This window comes from Hyperolius riggenbachi, chromosome 9 (genome assembly GCF_040937935.1).
Source record: "Hyperolius riggenbachi isolate aHypRig1 chromosome 9, aHypRig1.pri, whole genome shotgun sequence".
In the NCBI taxonomy this organism is placed as follows: domain Eukaryota; kingdom Metazoa; phylum Chordata; class Amphibia; order Anura; family Hyperoliidae; genus Hyperolius; species Hyperolius riggenbachi.
In genome coordinates, this window is record NC_090654.1 from 111,942,415 (window position 1) to 111,960,897 (window position 18,483).

The following is an 18,483-nucleotide window of genomic DNA, read 5'->3' on the forward strand; positions in this document are numbered from 1 at the left end:
AATGGGGAATTATTTCCATGGTCAGCACACAGGAGGCGCGATGACACTGCGGAAATCCTCCACAAGCGTGTGATTTGATAGAACCCAGCTTGGGTGCAATGCACCTGTAGAGGGAGATTCCCACCGGCAGATGGAGCTGTGGAGTGCAGATGAACACAGCCTCTGCACAGCCACAGATGCCAAATGGGAATTGTACGAGTTGAAGCAATGCAGGGCAAGATAGCCCTTAAAGAAGGAGAGAGCACAGAGACAGAATGTATGTGTGTCCACCAATCCAGCGACGGTAAACACACAACAACGGAAACCAAGTGGGAACGCAATCGCAAGAGTGGCGATTGCTAACAGCGACACAAGACCGAAAGACTGAGCACAAGTGTAGAGAAAGAACACAGAGACAGAATGTATGTGTCCACCAATCTAGTCGCCACCCAGCGATGGCGAACACACACCAACGGAAACGAAGTGGGAACACAATCGCAAGTGTAGCGATTGCCAAGAGTGACACATGGATAGGGAACTGGCTAATGGACAGAAAACAAAGAGTTGTGGTCAATGGATCGTACTCAAAATGGGAGACTTAGCAGTGGGGTCCCACAGGGGTCTGTACTGGGTCCAGTGCTATTCAATTTATTTATTAATGACCTAGTAGATGCAGTAGTGAGCAATGTTGCTATTTTTGCAGATGATACAAAATTGTGCAGAATCATCAACTCTCAGGAAGATAGTGTCATATTGCAACAGGATCTGGATAGGATGGCTATATGGGCACATAAATGGCAGATGAAAGTCAATGTTGAAAAATGTAAAGTCATGCATTTTGGTCTAGCACCATACAAAATAAATGGGATACAGTTGGGGACTTCAAACTTGGAGAAGGACTTAGGAGTACTCATCGACAACAAAGTTAAATAATCGTACTCAATGCCAAGCCGCTCCAGCTAAAGCTAACAAAATTTTTGGATGCATTAAAAGGGAAATAAAAACTCGAGATGCTAGCATAATATTGCCCCTGTTTAACTTTCTAGTAAGGCCACATCTGGAATATGGAATTCAGTTCTTGGCACCACATTACAAAAAAGATATTGCAGTTTTAGAGCAGGTGCAGAGACGCGCAACAAAATTGATACGTGGGATGGAAGGTCTCGCTTACCAAAAAAGGTTAGATAAACTGATTTTATTTAGTCTAGAGAAAAGACGCCTTAGAGAGGATCTAATTAACATGTATAAATACATCAGAGGGCAATATAATAGCTTGGCGGATGAGCTTTTTGTCCCTAGGCCTTCTCAAAGGACTAGAGGACATGATCTGCGCATGGAGGAAAAACGTTTTAGCCATTTATTTAGGAAAGGATTCTTTACAGTAAGAGTGATTAAGATATGGAATGCATTGCCACAGGAAGTCGTTATGGCAAACTCTATACCTGCATTTAAAGGGGGCTTAGATGCTTTCCTTGCGTTGAAAGACATCTATGGCTACAATTACTAGGTAATGCCTAATGATGTTGATCCAGGGATTTTATCTGATTGCCATCTGGAGTGGGGAAGGAATTTTTCCCTTTTGGGGCTAATTGGACCATGCCTTGTAAGGGTTTTTTCGCCTTCCTCTGGATCAACAGGGATATGTGAGGGAGCAGGCTGGAGTTGTACTTTGTACTGGTTGAACTCGATGGACGTCGATGTCTTTTTTCAACCAAAATAACTATGTAACTATGTAACAAGACTGAATCACACAGAGCACAAATGCAACAAGAAAGACATGCTCAAAACAACGTTCAGAACAACAAGGAAAATAACAAACGCTAGATAAACTCGAACACCGCACTAATTTGCAACAGCGAACGCGTTTAAGACACGATCACCGCGCGTTAGGCGCCCAGTGATAAGCGTGCCACCCTAACTACCAATAAAACACAAGCATGAAATAGAGAACGCGAATGTTTGCTAAATGGTTACCTCACCAAGCCTACAGCAAGCGTTTGTACCACACAAGACAGAGAGAAGGAGCAGCCAGCAGCAACCGCAGCTCTGGCCTACACTCCCAGACAGAATACAGAAGGAACCACCGCTTCTACCGCTAGAGCGAATGCGATCCAGACAGACAGACAGATGGGGCTACCAGTAGCAACCGCTGTTCTGGCTAGCACCCCTAAGGCAGATGGAGCAGCCAGTAGCAACTGCTGCTCTGACTTACACTCCCAGACAGACAGAACGATTTCCTGTCGACCGCCACTGGCGACAAGACAATCGCGACAGAGAGGCAGAACAAGGCAATACAGATAATACAACCTGACTGCACTAGAAGGGATGCCTAGTGCAGTCCCAAGGAATTACTCTAAGATAATCTTTAGCAAACAATAGCAAGGCTGATACTCCAGGTGAGTAAGCAGGAACAAACCATCATGACCAGCCAGGAATTCTGGGAAGAAATGGCTTTTATACTGCAAACCATCAGAGGAAGCAGCTAAGCAATTTGCATGACAAGTATATGCAAATCCCTCACCAGTAGAGCAACTCTGAAACTTGCAAAGCAAAGACAGGTCTCTTTTCCACAGACCTGCAGCCCTCAGACCCACAGAATGGACAAACAGCTGTCTGCTCGTGCAGACAGCTGAGCAGATTATTACATGTCTCTGATGTCAAACTTGGCGGTCGATCTTAATAACCAGTGGCGTAGCTACAAACCTCTGGGCCCCGATGCGGAATCTGGATGTGGGCCCCCCGGCAACAACAGCTCCCCCTCCCCCGGCAACACCCGACGCACGCACATATCTGAATCCCTATAGCCAGCTATAGGACCCCCCAGTATAGGTAGCCAGGCATAGGTAAGCCAGTATAGTTGCCCCCGGTATAGGTTAGCCAGGTAGGTGCCTCCAGCATAGGTAGCCAGTATAGTTGCACCCAGTATAGGTGAGATAGGCAGGCGCCGCCGGTATAAGTTAGATAGATAGGTGCCCCCAGTACAGGTTAGCTAGTGGGTGCCTCTAATATAGGTAGCCAGAATAGTTGCCCCCAGCATAGGTTAGATAGGTAGGTGCCCCCAGTATAGGTTAGTGAGGTAGGTGCCTCCAATATAGGTAGCCAGTATAGTTGCCACCTGTATAGGCTAGCTAGGTTCCCCCAATACAGGTTAGATAAGTAAGTGCCCCCAGTATAGGTTAGATAGGTAGGTGCCCCCCAGTATAGGTTAGATTAGGTAGCTGCCCCCAGTATAGGTTAGATGAGGTATGTGATCCCCAGTATAAAGTTAGATGAGGTAGGTGCCCTCCAGTATAGGTTAGATTAGGTAGCTGCCCCCCAGTAAAGGTTAGATAGGTAGGTGCCCACCAGTATAGGTTAGATTAGGTAGCTGCCCCCCAGGATAGATTAGGTAGCTGCCCCCCAGGATAGATTAGGTAGCTGCCCCCAGGATAGATTAGGTAGGTGCCCCCCAGTATAGGTTAGATTAGGTAGGTGCCCCCCAGTATAGGTTAAATTAGGTAGCTGCCCCCAGGATACATTAGGTAGCTTCCCCCCAGGATAGGTTAGATTAGGTAGCTGCCCCCCAGGATAGATTAGGTAGCTGCCCCCAGGATAGATTAGGTAGCTGCCCCCCAGTATAGGTTAGATTAGGTAGCTGCCCCCCAGGATAGATTAGGTAGCTGCCCCCCCAGGATAGATTAGGTAGCTGCCCCCCAGGATAGATTAGGTAGCTGCCCCCCAGGGTAAATTAGGTAGCTGCCCCCCAGGATAGGTTAGAGTAGGTAGCTGCCCCCAGGATAGGTTAGAGTAGGTAGATGCCCCCCAGGATAGGTTAGAGTAGGTAGCTGCCCCCCAGGATAGGTTAGGTAGCTGCCCCCCAGGATAGGTTAGGTAGCTGCCCCCCAGGTAGGTTAGATTAGGTAGCTGCCCCCCCCCCCCCTTGGATAGGTTAGGTAGGTAGCTGCCCCCCAGGATAGATTAAGTAGCTGCCCCCAGGATAAATTAGGTAGGTGCCCCCCAATATAGGTTAGATTAGGTAGGTGCCCCCCATTATAGGTTAGATTAGGTAGGTGCCCCCCAGTATAGGTTAAATTAGGTAGCTGCCCCCCAGGATACATTAGGTAGCTTCCCCCCAGGATAGGTTAGATTAGGTAGCTGCCCCCCAGGATAGATTAGGTAGCTGCCCCCCAGGATAGATTAGGTAGCTGCCCCCCAGTATAGGTTAGATTAGGTAGCTGCCCCCCAGGATAGATTAGGTAGCTACCCCCCCAGGATAGATTAGGTAGGTGCCCCCCAGGATAGATTAGGTAGCTGCCCCCCAGGGTAAATTAGGTAGCTGCCCCCCATGATAGGTTAGAGTAGGTAGCTGCCCCCAGGATAGGTTAGAGTAGGTAGATGCCCCCCAGGATAGGTTAGAGTAGGTAGCTGCCCCCCAGGATAGGTTAGGTAGCTGCCCCCCAGGATAGGTTAGGTAGCTGCCCCCCAGGATAGGTTAGATTAGGTAGCTGCCCCCCCCCTTGGATAGGTTAGGTAGGTAGCTTCCCCCCCAGGATAGGTTAGGTAGGTAGCTGCCCCCCCCAGGATAGGTTAGGTAGGTAGTTGCCCCCCCCAGGATAGATTAGGTAGGTAGCTGCCCCCCAGGATAGGTTAGGTAGGTAGCTGCCCCCCAGGATAGGTTAGAGTAGGTAGCTGCCCCCCAGGATAGGTTAGAGTAGGTAGCTGCCCCCCAGGATAGGTTAGGTAGCTGTCCCCCAGGATAGGTTAGATTAGGTAGCTGCCCCCCCCAGGATAGGTTAGGTAGGTAGCTGCCCCCCCAGGATAGGTTAGGTAGGTAGTTGCCCCCCCCCCAGGATAGGTTAGGTAGGTAGTTGCCCCCCCAGGATAGATTAGGTAGGTAGCTGCCCCCCAGAATAGATTAGGTAGGTAGCTGCCCCCCAGGATAGGGTAGGTAGGTGCCCCCCCCCATAATGGAGGGGGGAGCCGCGGGGAGGGCAGCCCGACCTCTCCCTCCCTTCCTCTCCCTGGGCCCACCCCCCTCAGATGCAGAGTGAGCGCTCACGGAAGCGCTGTAGGCAGAACTCACCTCCGTCCCTGGATCCAATCGCCACTGATCTCCTCCCGCTCTGTATAGATGCTGATACACACACTGCCGGAAGCAGTGTGTGTATCAGCTTCTATGCAGAGAGGAGATCAGCGGCAATTGGAACGCAGGGAGGTGAGTTCTGCCTACAGCGCTTCCGTGCGCGCTCACTCTGCATCTGAGTGGGGGGCCCCGGGGAGAGGAGGGGAGGAAGAGGTCGGGCTGCCCTCCCCGCGGCTGCGGCTCCCCCCTCCCAATAGCGTGCACGGGCCGCATGACCCTCCAAACGGACATGGGCCCCCCGGGCCCCTCCCCCGCCTCCTCAGGAGTCGGGCCCAGTCGCCATGGCAACCGTTGCGACCGCGGGCCCTACGCCATTGCTAATAGCCAAAGATATCACCTCGTCAAGGGACCTAGGTTCAGCGTGACCTAACATCAAATCGGCCACAGTGTCAGACAATCCCTATAAAAAAACAATCAAGTAAAGCATGCTGCCCCCATCTGGTCGTCACTGCCCACCTTCTAAACTCTGCTGCATACATAACTACAGTGTTATGACTTTGTCTGAGGGTCTAAAGCTTCCTCTCTGACGTTATTGCTAAATCAGGATCATCGTATATAACTGCCATAGCCTTAAAGAAATCCTGCACAGAAGCCAAAGCCTCATGGTTATCTGGGAGACAATAGGCCCATGACTGCGAGTCTCCTGATATTAAAGTCTTTATTAAAACGACCCTCTGGCTTTCAGACCCTGATGCCATAGGACATAATTCGAAATATGAAAGGCATTGATTTTTAAAATTCTGAAAATCGGCCCTATGCCCAGAAAACCTTTCTGGAAGAGGTAATCTGGGTTCCAGAACAAGAGGGGATGACACTGGTGTAGCATGTGTTGAAATGTTTTGGAGGGCCTCAGATAGTTGGTAAATCTGAGTCTGTTGAGTGCTAACTGTGAGAGAAAGTCGATCAACAGCCGTAATCAACACTTCCACATAACTAGCCAGTGTATCCATGGTTTTTTCTGGTCTGCTGTTCTGTAACGATTGGTGTAGCACACAGACGTCTGATTATTGTGTGATCTGCAGAATCACCAATAATACAGACTCTATACCCGATTATGTGGTGATCTGCAGTATCACCAATAATGCAAGTACAGAAGGCTGAGAAACAGGGGTGTAATGTGTTTGGTGCAACAGTAGATAAATAGTAGACCTTACCAGTGGAGCTGGTAAAGTACTATCCGTCACTGGAGTAGTATAACTTAAACTAAACCACACCAGAGGAGCTGGTGGGTATTTAGTCAAAAGAGCACCTCACCAGTGGCAAGGGCCCACTGGTGAGTAGAGAGATCAGACAGGCAAGGCTTGGCAACTGAGAGGCGAATACAGTACAGAAATGTGAGGCAGAAGAATAGTGAGTTATCAGGCAGTGGTTCAGCAACTAATGTCAGATAGGCGGAAGTACAGAATCGATAAGCAATAGCAAGGTTAGAGTCTATCCAGAATCATACACAGGTAATCAGTAATACAAGATAACAATAGTCCTAGTCTTGTGTGAAATCCCTGGTTTCCTCCCAGATCAAAGCACACCGGATACTAGTCTAAGGTCTGAGCGCTAACACGAGTGTATTCGCAACAGCAGACAAGCTGCAAATGACCAGTGAAGGCCTAAGAAGCCGAGGAGAGCTCACAGCCGCGCCCCTTACCAATCAGCCAATCCGAGCGGCATGCGTCACCTCTGACGTCAGCCGACCGGCAGGTCAGCTGACGCACCTTCTTCCAGCATAAAGGTCCTGTCTCCGCGCGCGCCCACGCGATACAGCGACCCTATGAGCACGAGACAGTACCGTTCCCGGCGTGCTAGACGCCGACGGAACGGATGAGGCCTGTGAACAGGGAACAAAGGCGGCTGCGGATATACCCCGTGTGTCTGTAGCCGCTATATTTGCAGATGTTATAGTTGTACTGTGTTCACTGCTCACTGGTATTAATCATCTCAGTACCCAGTGATACCCTTCACTTATGTTGTACTGTGTTCACTGCTCACTGGTATTAATCATCCCATTACCCAGTGATACCCTTCATGTAGGTTGTACTACTGTGTTCACTGCTCACTGGTATTAATCATCTCATTACCCAGTGATACCCTTCACTTATGTTGTACTGTGTTCACTGCTTACTGATATTAATCATCTCATTACCCAGTGATACCCTTCACGTAGGTTGTACTACTGTGTTCACTGCTCACTGGTATTAATCATCTCATTACCCAGTGATACCCTTCACTTAGGTTTTACTACTGTGTTCACTGCTCACTGGTATTAATCATCTCATTACCCAGTGATACCCTTCACTTACGTTGTACTGTGCTCACTGCTTACTGGTATTAATCATCTCATTACCTAGTGATACCCTTGACTTACATTGTACTGTGCTCACTGCTCACTGGTATTATTCAGCTCGTTAGCCAGTGATTCGCTTCAGTTACTATTTACAGACAGTCAGATTGCCACTGCAGTTCGTTCACCACGTTTCGTGAGCCCATCATGAGTTTCTCACAGACCTCCGCTGTGAGCAGCACTCCCAACAGCAGCAACAGCCAACGCCCCATGCAAGTTATGACATCCACCCCAGCAGCCAGTGGTCAGCAGCCCTCCCTGGACGAGAGCGTTGTGTCCATCGGTCCGGCGTCTGGGCAATTGAGGGCTGCCGTTGAGGAGATGATGGGGCTTGATGTGGAGGAGGTTGGGCTCGGGCCAGCATCCCAAGTTTATGTAGAGGATGATGAGGGGTCTGTGTCTGGGAATGTTGGGGTGGCAGAGGTGGTGGGGGGGTCAGGAGAAGAGTTCTATGATAATGATGATGATGATGATGATCGGGACCATCTGTATGTGCCTCAGACCCCGGAAAACATGTTGTATCTTGTGTTTAGGTACTAAAGTCTGCCTTCACACTCCCCGGGTCCACGAATGCATATAATTTTTTGGGCAGCACTATAAAACTGTGGTACTATCAGTAAGTTGACATGGTCCTTCTGTGCTGCTGATTCTGAACTGACCATCCGCTTTGTCCTCCTGACTCAGTCGCTACTAATACTACTCTGCGTTCACTCTGCCCCGGTCACCGGACGCATCTAATGTTTGGGGCAGCATTATTACACTGTGGTACTACTACCAGTGAGTTGACATGGTCCTTCTGTGCTGCTGAACTGACCGGCCGCTTTGTCCTCCTGACTCAGTCGCTACTAAAGTCTGCGTTCACAATGCTAAGGTCCACTGACAACTCTGCTGTTATATCATTGCTAATCGCTGCAAAAAAAACCCCAACAAATTACAAAAACCTCTCTGGGCCTTTTTGGCGTCAGTCAGCCACTCACCCTCCTCCAGTGGTACCATTGCCGCCAAGTGCCATTGGAACTCACCTTCACCTCTGTGATTGCTTAACCTGTATTTCCCTGTTTAAAACCACTTATTACCAATTAATGGCCCCATTTCAAGTGTTGATTTCACTTTAAAATACATTTTCTCAAAAAAAAAATATTTTTGGAATGTTTTATGTTTTAGTTGTAGCCCCTTATCACCTTGATAATCCATGCAATTTGGGGGATTGTAGCATGTATGGGGGCTTTGCTATTAACGTTAAAAGAAAATCCGGATACGGCCGTGGATCCGGCCGTGATCGCGTCATTCAGTGGACGCGTATCGAATTCCGGATCCAATAACACCGAATGCGGATTTTTTTTTGTCAACAATCGTGGTTGCCGGATTCGTGGATCGGGACATCCGAGCACCACTGGAGGGAAGCATGGATTCCACTCAGTATCAGCAGATTCTGGAGACCAATGTCCAGGAATTAGTGATAAAACAGAAGCAGTGCCAGGGCTGGATGTTTCATCAACACAACAACCCTAAACACTGCTCAAAATCCACTAAGGCATTCATGCAGAGGAAGCAGTACAACGTTCTGGAATGGACATCTCAGTCCCCAGACCTGTATATAATTGAAAATCTGTGGTGTGAGTTAAAGAGAGCTGTCCATGCTCGGAAGCCATCAAACCTGAATGAACTAGAGATGTTTTGTAAAGAGGAATGGTCCAAAATACCTTCAACCAGAATCCAGACTCTTATTGGAACCTACAGGGAGCGCTTAGAGGCTGTAATTTCTGCAGAAAGAGGAACTACTAAATATTGATTTCACTTCTTTTTTGTGGTGTTTAAATTTATGCACCTACCTAATTTTGTTTAAACAATTATTGCACACTTTCTGTAAATCCAATAAACTTCATTTCACTTCTCAAATATCATTGTGTGCGTCTCCTATATAATATATTTACCGTAACTGACATTTTTTATCATAACAACCAACTATTTATACAGGAAGATCATGACATTTAACAAGGTTGCCCAAACTTTCACATCCCACTGTAGAGCCTTTCCAGGGAGTGCTTTTGTAAAGTATAAAGAAAATACTGAGCAACTCCCATAAAGAGAGCAATAACAATGGATTTTGCATGTTAAATGCTAACATTATGAAGTGCTGAGCAGAATAGACAACTCAGCACTATACCAGTTGCTAATTCTGCTTTTTTTTTCCCATAACGTCACTTTGAAAAAATCCTCTTATGTTTGCCTTAATTGTTTTCCTTCTGGGACTGACCTTTGTTAAGAAGCAGCTTAAGCTCTAGGGTGACTGCTGTTTATTTTATTTCAGGCAATGACTCACTGTCCTTCAGTAGTGCAGAAGTGGACCAAATATACCTCCTAGGTGTGTTGTGAATTAACAACAGGAATAATATGGAAACACACATAAAAAATGTCAGACATTGCATATCGTGGGCAGACACTGCTTATCGTGAGCTGGGCAATAAAGACAAAAGCTGAAGAGGAACTTTAGCGAAAAAAGTGTAAAAAAAATAAAATAAATCAATACATTGCAAAGTGAGAAGTTAAAGACTAGAAGAGAGATCAAGAAATTATTGATATTCACTATGTAATTTATTCATATTGTTTGATCCCAAATCATCCTGCAGGTCAGGGCAGTTACTTTCTAGGCTAAATTGCTCCCAGGGCGAGGTTGTTAAAATTGTCAGCCATATGTACCTCCAATATAGGCTAGTCAGCCATGGGTGCCCCCAGTATAGGCTAGTCAGCCATAGGTGCCCCCAGTATAGGTTAGTCAGCCATGGGTGCCCCCAGTATAGGCTAGTCAGCCATAGGTGCCCCCAGTATAGGTTAGTCAGCCATGGGTGCCCCCATTATAGGCTAGTCAGCCATAGGTGCCCCCAGTATAGGTTAGTCAGCCATGGGTGCCCCCAGTATAGGCTAGTCAGCCATAGGTGCCCCCAGTATAGGTTAGTCAGCCATGGGTGCCCCCAGTATAGGTTAGTCAGCCATAGGTGCCCCCAGTATAGGTTAGTCAGCCATGGGTGCCCCCATTATAGGCTAGTCAGCCATAGGTGCCCCCAGTATAGGTTAGACAGCCATAGGTGCCTCCAGTTTAGGTTAGTCAGCCATAGGTGCCTCCTGTATAGGTTAGTCAGCCATGGGTGCCCCCAGTATAGTTTAGTCAGCCATAGATGCCCCCAGTATAGGTTAGTCAGCCATAGGCGCCTTCATTATACGTTAGTCAGCCATAGGTGCCTCCAGTTTAGGTTAGTCAGCCATGGATGCCCCCAGTATAGGTTAGTAAGCCATAGGTTCCTCCAGTATAGGTTAGTCAGCCATGAGTGCACTAAGTATAGGTTAGTGAGCCATAGGTGCCCCCAGTATAGGTTAGTGAGCCATAGGTGCCCCCAGTATAGTTTAGTCAGACATAGGTGCCCCTAGTATAGGTTAGTCAGCCATAGGTGCCCCCAGTATAGGTTAGTCAGCCATAGGCACCTCCAGTGTAGGTGAATCAGCCATAAGTGCTCCCAGTATAGGTTAGTCAGCCATAGATGCCCCCAGTATAGGTTAGTAAGCCATAGGTGTCTCCAGTATAGGTTAGTCAGCCATGGGTGCACTAAGTATAGGTTAGTGAGCCATAGGTGCCCCCAGTATAGGTTAGTGAGCCATAGGTGCCCCCAGTATAGGTTAGTCAGACATAGGTGCCCCCAGTATAGGTTAGTGAGCCATAGGTGCCCCAGTATAGGTTATTCAGACATAGGTGCCCCTTGTGAGAAAACGCGGAAAAGCCGCCACGTGTACTGATAGCAAGGCGGCTGGCTCCGCGTCCAGCGCGGCGGTTTGTACGCAGCAGCATGCGTCTGATAATATGATAGATCACGGAAAAACCGCCGCATTTACTGGCAGCAAGGCGGCTGTTTCCGCGTCCAAAGCGGCGGTTTGCACGCAGCAGCGTGCATCTGGTGTGGCTGGGTCTGTTAGTGCACCTGGATGGAGAACTACGCGCACGAGCCAGAAGTCAGGACCTTTATGCCGGCAGGAGATGGATCAGCTGGTCAGGACGATCAGCTGATTCCTGCTGGACTCCTGATTGGCTGAGTGGCTCGGGCGGGGCGGCAGAGTCCTGCAACTATATATATAGCTTGCTTGCCAGTTGCTGGTTGTCTGCCATTGCAAACACTTATGTGGAAGCACTCAGACCTTAGTCAGATCCTACAGTGTGTTAGAACCAGGAGGACCTGGGAATTCACACTGAGCCAGATTACTTGTATTGTTATTCTGTTATTCCTTACACTAGTGTTATTCCTTACACCAGAGACCACGGACCTCACACCCCAGACTAGGAATACTGTGTATCATCTGTGTTATTCCTTAGACCAGTTCCAGGGTGTAGAGACCACGGACCTCGCACCCAAGACTAGGGAACTGTATTATCATTTGTGTTATATTCCAGACTAGTTCCAGGGTGCTGAGACCACGGACCTCGCACCCAAGACTAGGGAACTGTATTATCATTTGTGTTATACTCCAGGCTAGTTCCAGGGTGCTGAGACCATGGACCTCGCACCCAAGACAAGGGAACTGTATTATCATTTGTGTTATATTCCAGACTAGTTCCAGGGTGCTGAGACCACGGACCTCGCACCCAAGACTAGGGAACTGTATTATCATTTGTGTTATTCTCCAGACCTGCTGGTGACGCCCATCTTCCAGGGGTCACTAGTCACCGGGTCTTCTTGCTATTCAGCCTGGGACTCCGCCCCCTTGGATGTCACAGGCTGCTGCAAGATCTCTGCACTTCCAAAGGGAGGTACTTCTCATACTGCCAAGGACCACCTGCTCCTCGGATGGTCCTCACTCAAAGTTATTACTGTTGCACCAAACACTCACACTATATAGGTGTCCAGAGGTTAGCAATATATCTGTATTATCGGTGATTCTGCAGATCATCAATAATCAGGTATATATCTGCATTCTTGGTGATACTGCAGATCACCAATAATCAGATTCTCTCTGCGTGCTGACACCGATCGTTACACCCCTAGTATAGGTTAGTCTGCCATAGGTGCCCCCAGTATAGGTTAGTCAGCCATAAGCACCTCCAGTGTAGGTTAGTCAGCCATAAGTGCTCCCAGTATAGGTTAGTCAGTCATAGATTCCACCCACCCGCAGACTGTGGCAATATAGAGGGACTCTTCACTCCATCTCCTTGGGTTCAGGAGATGTAGAGAGCGGCACATAAGCATCTCCTGGAGCTTGGAATGTGAGTAATTGCAAACTCCCTGCTGCTGCAGATCTCTTCAAATGAGGGAGGGGGGCAAGATGGGGGGACCCAAGGAGATGAAGGGAGGAGTCGGATCCCTCTCCCATGGGCTGAGTTACATTGTGTCGCTGCCCCCCTCCTCTATATTCAATTATATATATTCAATTGAGGGGGTATCATGGAGGGGGACCCGAGGAGGGGGAGGGAGGAGTCGGGTCCCTCTACTGGTAGCTAAGTCCTATTGTACCGCTGATCCCTATTGTACAGCTGATCCCCCCTCCTTTATTGTGCCCCCCCCACACACACACACGGCTCCCAATTGTTCATTTTTTGGAGGGACAGTCCCTCTTTGGGAAACCAATCCAACTGTCCCGCCGCGGACACGCCCGCCGCACGCCTCTTCTGGCCTCGTCCTCCCTCAGCTCTCCTCAGTCTCTGCGTCTCTCCCTGCACATGCGCAGTACCGCAAAACATAGGACACACACACACAGGAAGTGCAGGGATGGGACGCTGAGACAGAGGGGTTTTATTATAGAGGCTAAAATAATGCATAAACTAGATGCAGCATTTGAATAGATTGTTATAGTTAAAAAATAATGGGAATAAAAGTGAAAAATTATAACTAGCTATAGTCTGATTCGTTTTGTAGAAGTTACCAAGTCTTTTTGGGATTGTAGGTCCAAAGCAGAAGATATAAAGAGCTGTGTGTAATAGTTCAATGATGGAAAGTCGGGCTCCTTGATGAAATATGGATACCAGCTGAGGAAGGGCTCCTGGCCAGCCTGTGTCCAGCAGTGTTAACTCTTTCTCCTCTGGAGGGTGGCGATGGTAAGAAGAGATGATTCCCCTACCCCCAGAAATCTGACCTCATGCTGAGGTCCGCTACCTTGTCTTAGGGGCACAGTTTGGTATTTTCTCCAATTATGCTATATGATATAAAAACCAACATTTTACCCTCAGTCATCATGCGCTGAACCCATACATATCAAACAAGCTTGTTTTAACACCATTCCTGTCTAGGGAATTGATATTTCATGGTGTGAACGAGCTAGAAGCATCATTCACCTCTGCAAAGACGTATCGCTTTTGGCGTATGACACACTGTGAATTAGGAATGACTGCGCAAAAGCAGATCCAGAATATTCATCAAATTATGACACCATGTGGAATTATATATATCAAAATTTAATTAAGGGCCACTGGCTTCTAGAGGACAGGCCTGTGGAATGTCCCTTTGAATTTCTCTTTGTCATTTATAGTTTTATGACTGGTGCGCTGTTCTGGCTTAGCTATTAGTGTCCCTTTTGAAGTAGGAACAACAAATGTAAAGTGAATCTGCTGTGGCCTTTTTATGGCACCCTCTCCAGGGAGGAATAAATTCCACATAATTTCCTATAGAGAGTGACTGGCTTGGACTGACAGAATATATCTTGTTTTTAAGTGAGGCTGGGGGTCTAAAGGGGTACTCTACATCACAACTTCATGAGTATTTTCATACACTGGGCGTATTTAGTGCTGGTGAATCCGTCACAGGCTGAGTCTCTCATGTTGCCTGATGTCGCCTCTCAAGCAAACGCCTCCTCCTTTCCGGCAAGGGCAGATGGTAAGGTGATATGGAAGTCAACCTCTCGTGCGTCCTTTTAGGGCTACAGGTGATGCATGAAAAAATACAAACGGAAGACCGGCTTCCAATAGTGTAATTCCATTTTAATTAAAAAGTTTAAAAAGGTTAAAAACCATAAGAGCAGCAAATGTACATATGGGCTGGGGAGAAGTCAGTTTCCTTATGGCCTGACTTCTCCCCAGCCCATATGTACATTTGCTGCTCTTATGGTTTTTAACCTTTTTAAACTTTTTACTTAAAATTAAAACGGAATTACACTATTGGAAGCCGGTCGTATTTTTTCATGTATCACCTGTAGCCCTAAAAGGACGCACAAGAGGTTGACTTCCATATCACCTTACCATCTGCCCTTGCCGGAAGGAGGATGCGTGTGAGGGGGCCATTCACCCTGAATGGGCTGAATGGTCTTTTGAGACCCCAACATCCGGTGAGTGGTATCTTGAATGCGGGGAGGGGGGGGGGTATGGGAAGGTGTGATGCATGTATCCATATCAAGAAGCGCACCATCATAACTTCATTATTCTGCACTACTGGCTATAACCCAGAGGCTGTGTTGCAGCACTTGAATATTGAGATACGCTATTGCTGGCATTTGTGACGCCCCACTGTATCATTTGGGACTTCACTAGACCGCAATATATAGAGCGAGTGCAGATCTTCCTTTTTTATTGTTTTATAACTGCTCACTTTTGCCTGGTAACTGCTCACTGCTACCTGGCAACTGCTTGCTGAGCACGAAATTCAACAGTTTGTGGAAAAGAGGCCTTAAAATGATCATTTTGAAGTCAAAGTTATTGTGAGGTTTTTTTTTTAAAATTGGTGCAGAAGGAGAAATACCTGTGTGTACACGCCAGTAATGTGGGGTCCAGAATTGAGTTTCCAGGAGTTAGGGGGTCCATTGATTCTAGACATCATAACTATTACTATTATGAATACCTGGAGACTTCATACTGAAGAAAATTGGAAAAGTTCATGTTAGAAAAATGCATTATACCTTTCCATTCTAACTGAAGTATAAATCAAACTAGCTGGCCTGTGGAGAATGCAAATGCCCAGAGACATTACAGATGTAATGAGTCTGTTTTGCATGTGGCACTGCTGCTATAATGTACTGAAACCCAAGAGGGCTTTGAATATATTTAAATTCTGTTGCTGAATCATAGTAATTACACAGAATGCCCTTCTCCCTTGTGTGGAGGCTTCTGAGCTGCGCACACAATGAGACTTGTGTTGATTAGATTCAGTTGGCTGACGCTGCCCACATACTTTTGCTGTACCATTGTGATGCTCAGGAAACCAGCTGCAGACAGAGCCGTCACACACAGGGTGGGGCTGGAATTACCACACATTCTGGAAAACAAAATCCTCCGCACTATCCACCACCCATGTCATTCACTATCAGCTTCACTGGCTATGGAGCTAAAGAACATTTCGTTTTTCTTAGTGAAGTGTCTATTGACTGCTGCCAAAGACGTACATTTAACACATTTTTCTTTGCCTGTGTTAAGAAGTATCCTGCTTAATCCTCCAGATGTTTGAGGCATAGGAAAACTAGACAGTTGAGGGGGTGAGATGATGCTGCACCTTTAAAAACAAAAACAGTGACACAAGGAGCCAAAATGGTGCTCTGACTAATGAGTTTCTCGTAGAATAGAGTAGAAAGAGAGGTACTCACAAAGGTAGGATGCTGTAAGGGGCAACCAAACAAGTCGACAGGTGGAGATAACAAAACCATCTCCACTCAGGTAATCACTGGATCCTCTGGGTTTGTCTTATGAAAAATAGGGACTTCAGCAGAGCCGGTTGGGGCCCAAGCCACAAGCTCCCAATGGGAGTATAACAATCACAAATCGGGGAGAGGGGTGCCCAAATATATGTAAAACTAAGTTAAATACAAATAAATTGATAAAGAGGTGGCTTTCCTCAAAGGATGACACTAATTGTAGTGTAAAAAACGTTTTTATTAGTCTGTGGCAACACGTTTTCTGGGCTCAACCCACTTCTTCAGGCCAAGTAGTCGTGCCAAGACGGTTATATTGTAGCTCGGCTGCAAATGTAGAGCCTGAAGAAGCAAGTTGAGCCCACTAACACGTTGTCATAGTCTATTAAAAAAGTTTATTTACACTACAATTAGTCTCATCTTTTGAGATAAGCCACCTCTTCATTATCAATTTTATTTTAACTTAGTTTTATACCTATTTGGGAAACATATTCCCTCATTTGTTAACTAGACATTTTCTTAGGGAATCACCAAAAGGAGGGGACACCACAGGACAGTGCCATTCATGCTATTCTTTATGGAATTATTATACACAGCTGCTGGTTACATTATGAAAGTGATAGGACAGATGTTGTAGGACAGAAGTTATAGTACATATGGATCTATAATGTCAGAGTTATACTATATCCCCTGGTCAACCCAGTTATATGTTACAGAATAAAGTGGAATTCCTGATTAGCATACAAGTTAACCAACCTAATAACTGGATACAAGATAGGGAGAGCAGCATTTGTGCAAAAGTACTCTCAGTTTATTAATTGCATAGAGGAAAAGCTTGACAGCTGTTAATTTTTATTTTTTTGTGTCCTAGCTCCGCCCACTTCCCCATATGATGGAGCTTGAACCAGCTTGACCCAACCATCCAAATGACCAAATGCCCACCCTCTTAAATGATGCGGCTTGGTAGCCTCAGGTCATCCTCCTGCATGGCACTGTATATTTTAGTGGAAAGTATGCCTCACTGAACTGGTTGCACCACGGGGTGGTGCAACTTCTGGGGTGTGATGCGATTGTTAGGCATTGCACCACATCAAGTGTTAAAGCAGCCTTATTGTTAGGTGAATTAAGTAAGTAGGTTCATACTTACTTAATTCACCTAACAATAAGGCTGCTTTAACACTTGATGTGGTGCAATGCCTAACAATCCCACTCTAAATAAGTGGCAGAGATGCTTTAATGTAATAATTAAGCTCATAACACATTTGTTATCTGCTGATTATCTCAACATCCTTGAATCCGTTGAAAAACACTTGGCAAAGTGTATAGTCATCTTACTTTTCTGCCAATTGTTTGTGGCTTGTACATCTTCCTGGCACAGGCGCCATGGCTGACAATGGGTGGATTCAATGAAGATAAACAGACTCAAAAAAGGACCAGATCATTTAAACTGCTCTGTGGAACTACCCTGCATTGGGGAGGCAGAAAGCTGCTATGAGGGGAGCGCCTGTGGAAGCTCCTGGACTAAAGGGTAGGAAAGAAGAAGCAGAATCCCCAGAATTTTTGAGATATTTTTCTCCAGTAGTTCTACCATTTAATTCAAGGTGCTATTCCTAACCTATAAGACTCTCTAATGTAACTTTTTTTTTTTTTGCTACACTATTTTCTAAATACCATTTCAAATGCAATTTCCACTTGCTACACAAACTACACCTCGGATTCATTGTAGTTATATGTTACCACATTCACATTCAAGAAGTCTTACAAGCCTTTCCTCTTATCTTTTACTACCTTTTCAGCAGTTGCCATCTCCAAAGATCTTCAACTGAAAACCTCAACTTATCTCCTCAGGCAAACATATTTTCTGATTACAAAGTCTTTTCTGACCTATTTGGCACCCCAGGCAACTTGACCTGTATCCTGAAGATGCTAAGGGAAGGGGCACTAGACCACCAGGAAATATTATAAGAAAAGGAGATGCTAGAACACTAGGGAAGACTATAAAGAGGGGGGGACACTAGACCACCGGAAATGCTCTAAACGGACACTAGATCTCCAATGAATACTATAAGGATGGGGGCACTAGACCATAGGAAACAGTATAAGGGAGGGGAGCACTAGACCACAGGAAACAGTATAAGGGAGGGGAGCACTAGACACCAGGAAACAGTATAAGGGAGGGGAGCACTAGACACCAGGAAACAGTATAAGGGAGGGGAGCACTAGACCACAAGAAACAGTATAAGGGAGGGGAGCACTAGACCACAGGAAACAGTATAAGGGACGGGAGCACTAGACCACAGGAAACAGTATAAGGGAGGTGAGGTTAGACCACAGGAAACAGTATAAGGGACAGGAGCACTAGTCCACAGGAAACAGTATAAGGGAGAGGAGCACTAGACCACAGGAAACAGTATAAGGGAGGGGAGCACTAGACCACAGGAAACAGTATAAGGGA